Source organism: Triticum urartu, chromosome 3A (assembly GCF_056163025.1).
Source record: "Triticum urartu cultivar PI428250 chromosome 3A, HENAU_Tu73, whole genome shotgun sequence".
Classification (NCBI taxonomy): Eukaryota; Viridiplantae; Streptophyta; class Magnoliopsida; order Poales; family Poaceae; genus Triticum; species Triticum urartu.
In genome coordinates, this window is record NC_141875.1 from 404,015,542 (window position 1) to 404,023,426 (window position 7,885).

The following is a 7,885-nucleotide window of genomic DNA, read 5'->3' on the forward strand; positions in this document are numbered from 1 at the left end:
GGCGTGACGTTTATCGTCTCGCATAGTGGCGCGCCCTCATGATCCGTAGATCGATCTTGCATGTTTTGCTTTGTCCTCCAATACGTCTCGCAGGTCTGGCGTATTTCCTCATGCCTTTTTATTTGAATGGCGTCGGGGTGCAGGATGAGCTTTTGGCTGGAATGCCTCTCTATCGCGGCCACGAGGTGGCCGATCAACCACGTCATACGCTTCTTCCTCCAGTCGGGGTAGCAACCTGCATTATGGGTAACTCTTGGAGGGGCATTCGAGTTTATATTCCTCGGCCGCGAGGACTTCAGTCCATCTGTAGCCGGCGCTTGAAGCGTTCTTGTTCGATGGGATCCTCTGGCACGACGAATTTGTCATCGTCGAGGCTTGCCTCGTCTTTGGAGGGGGGCATGTAATTATCATCCTCCGCCTCTCCATCTGCCGCTCTCTCTGGAGGGCTGGCCTCTCCATCCTCCTATCCTAGATTGTGCTGGAGGGGATTGTAGCCATCTTCGGCACTATCCGGAGTGTTATTATCTCCTGTGCTGGTATCACCACTTTTCCTTTGGCGAAACTTAGAGCTGCGCCGCTGATGTTGGCGCTTGGGTTGCTTCTTGGAGGGGTCATCCTCCGCTGTCTCGTCGCCATTGCCTTCTTTGGGTGTGTCCACCATGTATATATCGTATGATGAGGTGGCTGTCCAGTGCCCTGTGGGCAGTGGTTCCTCTTCGTCTCCCGCATCGTCGTCCATACCGTCGATGTCTTCGGAGTCGAAGTCGAGCATGTCGGTTAAGTCGTCGACAGTGGCTACTAAGTGGGTGGTGGGTGGGCAGCGAATTTCTTCGTCATCCGCATCCCAATCCTGCCGGACATAGTTCGGCCAGGATCCTCCTGACAAGGAGAGAGACCTTAATGAGTTCAGTATGTCGCCAAAGGGCGAGTGTTGAAAAATATCCGCGGAGGTAAACTCCATGAACGGCGCCCAATCCGATTCGCTAGGAACGGGTGCAGGCGGTTCGGAGTCCGTGGCCGGAGAAGGATCTGACAGTCTGACAACACGGCTCTTGTGCAGGGTAAGGTCGATGTCCGGCTCGATCGCCGCTGAGGGTAAGGCCTCCGTGGCGGGGTCCATCCACTCGTCCATGGACGGCGCAACTGGCTCCGAATTGAGGGTCGGAGCGGCTGCCGGTATGATCTCCTGAACACTGTCTGATGGTAGAGCTAAATCGTACTCATCATGACCATGTGACGCATAAGGCAGAGGCTCGAATCCGTCGAAGATCAAGTCTCCACAGATATCGGCCGTGTAGTTTAAGCTTCCAAACCTGACCTGGTGGCCAGGGGCGTAACTTTCAATCTGCTCCAGGTGGCCAAGCGAGTTGGCCCGCAGTGCGAAGCCGTCGAACACAAAGATCTGTCCGGGGAGAAAAGTCTCACCCAGGACTGCATCGCTATCGATGATCGTAGGAGCCATCAAGCCTAACAGGGACGACACAGAGGAACTCTCAATGAAAGCACCAATGTCGGTGTCAAAACCGGCGGATCTCGGGTAGGGGGTCCCGAACTATGCGTCTAAGGCGGATGGTAACAGGAGGCAGGGGACACGATGTTTTACCCAGGTTCGGGCCCTCTTGATGGAGGTAAAACCCTACGTCCTGCTTGATTTATTCTTGATGATATGAGTATTACAAGAGTTGATCTACCACGAGATCGGAGAGGCTAAACCCTAGAAGCTAGCCTATGATATGATTGTTGTTGTCCTACAGACTAGAACCCTCTGGTTTATATAGACACCGGAGAGGGTTAGTGTCGGTGTCAAAACCGGCGGATCTCGGGTAGGGGCTCCCGAACTGTGCATCTAGGCCGGATGGTAACAGGAGGCGAGGGACATGAAGTTTTACCTAGGTTCGGGCCCTCTCGATGGAGGTAAAACCCTACGTCCTGCTTGATTAATATTGATGATATGGGTAGTACAAGAGTAGATCTACCACGAGATCAAAGAGGCTAAACCCTAGAAGCTAGCCTATGGTATGATTATTGTTGTCTATGTTGTCCTATGGACTAAAACCCTCCGGTTTATATAGACACCGGATAGGGTTAGGGTTACATAGAGTCGGTTACAATGGTAGGAGATCTACATATCCGTATCGCCGAGCTTGCCTTCCACGCCAAGGAAAGTCCCTCCCGAACACGGGACGAAGTCTTCAATCTTGTATCTTCATGGTCCAGGAGTCCGGCTGAAGGTATAGTCCGGCTATCCGAACACCCCCTAATCCAGGACTCCCTCAGTAGCCCCTGAACCAGGCTTCAATGACGACGAGTTCGGCGCGCAGATTGTCTTCGGCATTGCAAGGCGGGTTCCTCCTCCAAGTACTTCGTAGAAGATTTTGAACACAAAGGTAGTGTCCGGCTCTGCAAAATAAGTTTCCACATATTGCCATAGAGAGAATAATATTTACACCAATCTAATCCGCTGACGTATTCCGTAGCGTGACACACCACGGCCAAGCCTTTATCCGAGTTGTTTCATTATCCCACCTGAGTGCGTTATGCGAGGTGGTCTCCTTGGCACGTCTTGTTAAAGCATAGATCGTGTCCCCTTATCCCGGGATTCTCATCAATACGGGCGTGGGTAACCCAACCGCTTCTAGGACTCCTAGATTATAGGCAAATCCAAGTGGACACGGAGAGGACGCTTGATATTCACCCTCTTTATAAAGGGGACAAGGCTTTTATTTTTCCCTCCTGTGCTCAATCGAATCCTTCCCCCACCTCAAGCTCAAACGCCCGAAGTTCAGGTCAGGTGCTCCGAACCTCCAGTCATCTCCGGATCTAGCCTTCAAGGCCGATGGATGCCTTCCTCCGTCACGGAAGAAGACATCAAGAAGTTGAGGAAGGCCAGATATCTGACCGCCAAGATTTTGCATCGGCTGCCTCCCCCAGGGGAGGCCGTGCCCACCCCCGAACCCAATGAGAATGTCGTGTTCGTTTCCCACTTCCTCCGAGGTCTAGGCCTTACCCTGGATCCTTTCGTCAGGGGTTTGATGTTTTACTACGGGCTAGATTTTCATGATCTAGCTCCGGACTCCTTTCTTCATATCACGACATTTATTGTTGTGTGCGAGGCCTTCCTCCGGGTTTCCCCTCACTTTGGCCTATGGCTTGAGACCTTTGAAGTGAAGCCGAAGATGGTCGAGGGGCAACATGCAGTGTGTGGAGGTGCCTCAATACGCAAGGTGACGGGAGCTCCGTGGCCCAAAGGCTCCATCCCAGAGGTGTCTGAATTGTGGCAACAGGAGTGGTTCTACATCACGGCTCCTAGAAGTGCCAAGTGGGCGGCCCCCTGCTTTCTGCTCGGGCCCCCCACCACAGCTGATGTCATGGATCAGCAGAAGTCTGAGCTGGGGTCCAGTCAAGGACGTGCCTATACTGCAAGGCCGCATTCGAGGTCTCTTCAATGGAGATTTCAGTTTGGTTGCGGTAACACAGGTTATGCTGGTTCGTCAAGTCCAGCCTTGCAAACGCCGGCCTCTTTGCCTGTGGGAGTTCAATCCCGAGGGACCGCGTGCCGTTTAGAATTTTCTCAGCTTGACGCACGAGGAGATGTACAAGTCATTCTTCGGACCTCAGGTGGAGTGTCCGGAAATCACCGAGGACGTGGGCCTGAGTAGTAACCGCATCGCCGAACAGGTAAGGCATCTTCCGGCCGAACATACTCTCTCTACTTCGTTACGAAGTTATTTCTGAGAGTTCGCTTTTGGACCAGGACTGGCTAACAAAGGTGAAGTTGATTCGGTGTTCGGCCCCCTCCCTGAGGGTTTGGAAAATCCGGTATTGGAAAAGATGCTCCAGACCGCACCTTGCCTGGAGCCCTTAAAGGAAGATACTATGGAGGATAATGCGGGCGGACGCGGGCCCCCAATGCTGCCCATTCTAGCCGAGGGAGCGAGCATCTCCATGAGGGAAGGCGACCAGAAGAGGAGAAGGACTGCGCCCGGGGATTCGGAAGCCGAAGCTTCCAAACGGGAGAACAAGTCTCCCACAGAGGGTCCTACCTTGGAGGGCGCTGTTGCCGCACAAAGTCCGCGGGGGGATCAATTCTCCCTCGAGTCGTAAGTGACCCGGAATACTTTAATAGTACAAATATGCCATTTTTTTTCTTCTGAGGAAATAACCACCGCATATAAATTTGCAGTTCGGGCCTTAGCCCCTCTCAAATGAGCTCATCTTCGAGGGATCTTCTTCCAGAGATGATGGAGAGCGAAACGCCTCCTCCGGATTCCTCCGCTCCAGAAGCGGGCGACCCTGAAGTGTTGCCGCGGAGGGCCTCTCCGAGTCCGGTGAGGCCAGAAGATAATCCCATTGACCCCCGAAGCTCCCAGTGTCTGGCTCCCGAAGAGAGCAGAAAAAAGAGTCCGGCACCGTCTAGTGTGCGATCGGATGTTCTGAGGGAGTTGGTGGGGCGAGCGGCCATCTTAGATGAACACCGTGTGATAATGAATACGGTGATGGAGAGAATATCATCCACCGAAAGCGGATTGCATGAAGCTTTTATGAGTCTACTGACAGGCTTTGAGGTACGTAAAAGAATGTATGACAATCCTGCACATGCTAGGTGTGCATTGTGTAGATTGTAGCCCCTGAGACTGGTTGTCGTCGGAAACAACAATGAACAGAGGATCATATTCCCAGGAAATAACCATACTGCCTCTATGTGCAGGTGATGGAAGCTCCGGTGGCTAGCCGTACTAGCGAGTTTGCCCATTTAGAGCGGCAGTTCGATGCGGCAGACGCCGACATCGAGCTTGTTAACAAAAGGCTTGACGAGGCACAGGGTAAGTGTGAATATCTGGTAAATGCCACATAGGAAGAGAAGCATGATGCCAGTATCTTTAATATGTTGTGACTGTAGATGGAGCTGCCACTATTGAAGCCTTGCGGGTAGAACTTGCCCGAGCCAAGGAACAAGCGAGGTTGGGTAATGCGGCTGCTGTGAAGGCGGCCGAAGAGTTGCAAGCCGAGAAGGCCGCGCATGGCGAGACCCGAGACAAGATGGCCAAGATGGCTATAGAATTAAAAGTCGCCGCCGACCGTTGCCGGGTTCTTGAAAAAGAAAACCAAGCGAAGGCATCGGACCTTGAAAAGGCTGCTGCGACAAAAAAGGATCTCCGCTCTGCTATGAGGGCAAAGAAGGAGGAGCTGCAGGAAGCCAGGGATATTGTAGCTGGGAAATCCTTTATGTTGTGGAGGAAATTCGGAGATCCACGGTATGCCCCTTTGGATCGGCTGTGGAGTTCGAAGGATGTGTATATGGATTTGGCGGCGAGCGCTGCCGATGTGGCCAAGTACTTCCAGGGTCAGATAGACCATGGAGTAGACCAGCTGTTTTGGAGACAATTCCATTCTCCCAAGCGTCCACTTTCATTGACTGACCAATTAGCCGAATGGGCCAAACTAAACAGGTTGTCCGGACTCTCTATGAGGTCTGTTGTGGATCAGCTTTGGCCGGGAAGGTCAAAACCGAACAGCTATTTCAGCTTGGTGCAGCAGGTCCTTGATGTGGTGCCGCGGATTAATGCGATGAGGAGGTCGGCGTGCATAGAGGGCGCATCGATGGCCTTTGCCCGTGTTAAGGCATATTGGGCGAAGATGGATGCTACCAATGTTGCAACGCGGGATTCGGCTATAGGTCGAAAGGCTGCCGAGCACTACTTTAAAGAAGTTCTTGAGGGTGCCCGTTTGATAGAGACACAGTGCTCAAAAAATATTATGTTTGAGTGATATGTAATCTCATTGTAAGCGAAATGCTTTTATAAATTTTTATAATGCTATTTTTATACTTTTGCCTAAAAGTAATATGATGCCTCCTGGGCAGACGTTTATGTATACATGTGTATAACCTGAAACATTGCAGCCGTCGGCTTCAACCCTCATGCATATAATGTGGAGTTGCTCCCGAAAGCACGCATTCACACTTAACCCAACGTCTTGGTCCTATTAAGGAGGTGATAGCAGAGCGAGCGAGGCAACCGTACTATAATGCTTTAGCACTTTCACTTAGCCATAGGAGTTTGACAGTGGAGCTACTAGATAGCCCCTGGTGGCTCCGCACTCTCCCGATCTCGGGGTGCGTACATGCTTGGCCGGGAAACGGCCCTTCGTTAGGGCAGAGGAATTCTAACATTCCCACAGGTCATCGAGTGGTTGACCAGTCTCACGCTATATCATGACAGTCAGTTTTCAGCTTTCTCTACTGAGGTGCTCGTCCTGATGAACCAGGGCACAATCGTAGTAGTTCTCCTGGTGCTACCTTAGCCGGCAAGGCGGAACGTAAGGCACCAAAACACAGGAGCCGGGCAAACCCAACATTTGACCAAAGACAATGATTTGGAGCGGATGCATATAGGGCCAAACTCGCGACGCCGAATACTCCCTAAGGTATTCGGTCTTTGTGGTATAAACCGGGCCTAAATAGTGGCCTTTGTAAGAAGCCCCATGTGTCCAGGTACGTGCATTGTTCTGGCGTGGCCACATGCCAAGACGTTAGCATCCTTCTCAACGGTGGATATGTATCAACAAGAGACAGTAAAAAAGGTTTACGCAGGGTCTTAATCTAAAAAGAATCCTTGGAGCGGGTCCCTGCTGCACGTTTGCGCCTGTGTCTCCATTGTGCCGTATCCTGGACGGGTGTAGCACGATGATCGTCTGTAAAAGAGAGGAAGTTCAGTGAAAAAGTTGTCGTGCAAAAGGATAGTTTTTAAAGAAACCATGTATAATTCAAGATGATAAGAAATTTCCACTTGTCTGCGCGCGTTGAGCCCATTGTATTGACAAATAGGGGTGTGCCCACTTATTTCCGTATAAATAGCAGCGCCGGACTTGATTAGTTGTATCTGAGGTCTTGACGACCTATTGGATGCTTTCGTTTGTCCGAGCGCCTTTAGTGTGCGGCGGCCAAGGCAGCCTCACTCTCTTCGGCGCGCAGAGATCGCTTGATATTTCCGTGCACTGTAATGATGCCACGTGGACCGGGCATCTTGAGTGTGAGGGAGGCCTAGTGTGGTATTGCATTAAAGCAAGCGAAAGCTTCGCGTCCAAGCAGTGCTTGATAGCCACTTTGAAACAGAGCGATGTGGAAAATTAAATGCTCGCGACGGAAGTTATCGGGGGAGCCGAATGTAACTTGTAGTAGGAGGGAGCCCGTACAACGAGCCCCTGGGCCTGGCGTTACTCCTTTAAAGGTAGTATTGCTATGGCAAATTTGTGTTGGGTCTAGCCCCATCCCGCGGATTGTATCCTGATATATTAGGTTTAGGCTACTGCCGCCGTCCATCAAGACCCTTGTGAAGTGATATCCGCCAATTACTGGGTCTAATACCAGGGCAGCCCATCCTGCGTGTCGGATACCTGCTGAGTAATCGCGATGGTCAAAAGTGATCAGTTGAGATGACTAGTGGTAGGACTTCGTTGTGATAGGCACTTGGGTATACTTTCCTGGGAGTGCCGCATTGTTTTTTTCCTTGATTACGTGTAACACGTTTACTGTTTTGACTTCTGGTGGAAATTGCTTTTGTTCCCCCATGTCTTGCTTGGGGGGCTCGTCCTCGTCTTCACTTGGTGTATCCTCCCCCTTGTGTACGGCGTTGAGCTTGCCGGACTGCTTGAAGACCCAACATTCTCTGTGGGTATGATTAGCAGGGTTACCAGGGGTACTATGAATCTGACATACTTGGTCCAGAATTTTATTGAGGCTGGACAGTTCATCCCTAGTGCCTTTAGGGGGGCGGCTTTTGGCCTGGCCGAGAGCTTTTGAATCCGGCATTTACTGTCGTGCCCTTCATGCTGTCTTCTTTATTCCGGTGTTTGTTATTGCTGTTGCGCCGTGATTTCCCGTTTC